The sequence below is a fragment of the Mandrillus leucophaeus genome, unplaced genomic scaffold, assembly GCF_000951045.1.
Source record: "Mandrillus leucophaeus isolate KB7577 unplaced genomic scaffold, Mleu.le_1.0 Scaffold1249, whole genome shotgun sequence".
Taxonomy (NCBI): domain Eukaryota; kingdom Metazoa; phylum Chordata; class Mammalia; order Primates; family Cercopithecidae; genus Mandrillus; species Mandrillus leucophaeus.
In genome coordinates, this window is record NW_012100865.1 from 139,711 (window position 1) to 141,037 (window position 1,327).

Here is a 1,327-nt window from a genome sequence, read left to right on the forward strand (position 1 = left end):
TAAGATAGTATCTTATCTCAAGTATTCCTACTTTCTCTTTCAGAGGCAAACTGTGTGACATGGTGGATATGTTAATTACCTTGATTGTAGTACTCATTTTAGAATGTATAAGTTTATCAGAGCATCATATTTTGTACACCTTGAAGATACATAAATTTTATTTTTCAATCACACCTCAATCAGGCTGAAAAAATGGCATTCAGAAAGGAAGCAAACATTAAAAATTTGTTATAAATTTTCAAGCAAAGAATGATAACATAAGATTAGGAACAAGAATATGTGTGTATAGATTTTAACATTTATATCTGTGAATATTAATTCATATATACAGATCTTGAAGGTAAGTTACAATCTTGAAGAAAATGAAAATTATATTGTGTACCTATAATATGAAAATTAAAACTTACAGAAAGGCATATACTTTCACTCAGTGATGTATACTTGAGCATATGTGTTATTTATAATAGCCTAAATTTGAAAACAGCCCAAATGTCCATTAACTGGTGAATGAATAAATTGACAGTGATACATTGAAAGAACAAAATACTCTTCAGCAATAAAAAGGAACTAACTTCTGACTCAGCAACATGTGTGAATCTCAAAAGTATTATGCTAAGTGAAAGAGAGATGACATACTATGTGATTTCTTTTAAAATTTTTGGAGAAGACAAAATTCAGGACAGAAAGCAGATCAGTGGATGCCAGGAGTGGGAGTTAGGGAAGGAAATGTATTGCGAAGGAACATTAGGGGATTGATTCTGGTGATGTTTGAAATGTTCTATGTCATGATCGTGGTTGTGGTTATGTGACTATACTATTCTGAAAGTTTGTTAAGTTGTACACTTCAAATTGCTGATGCTTATTATAAGTTAATTGTACTTTAAAGTGAACTAAAAATAATTCATATTTAATAACTGATGTAAAAAGTTTTAATGACTTAAACATTGATTTTCCAAATGAGATCGCTGATTAAAATTCTCAAATATTGAGAACAAAGATACAGTATCTCATTGTAATTTTTATTCTTCTTAAAGTTAGTGAGTTTCTTGGCCATTTGGATGTCTTCTTTTGCAAGTGTCCTTTGACTTCTTTTACTTATTCTTCTGTTATGTTGCTTCCAGTTCCTCATGAATTTGTGGAACTTTTTGTATATTAAGCGCAGTAGTCCTATATTTTTAGTCTGAAAATATTTTTCCAGTCACCTGTTTGTTTTGACTATAGTATGTTTTTTAAAAAAAGAAATATTTGAAATGTACAATGACAGCTCCCCATACTCCTATTAACATTTTGATATAGTGCTCATGTTTTAAGAAGTTTATATGTGTGT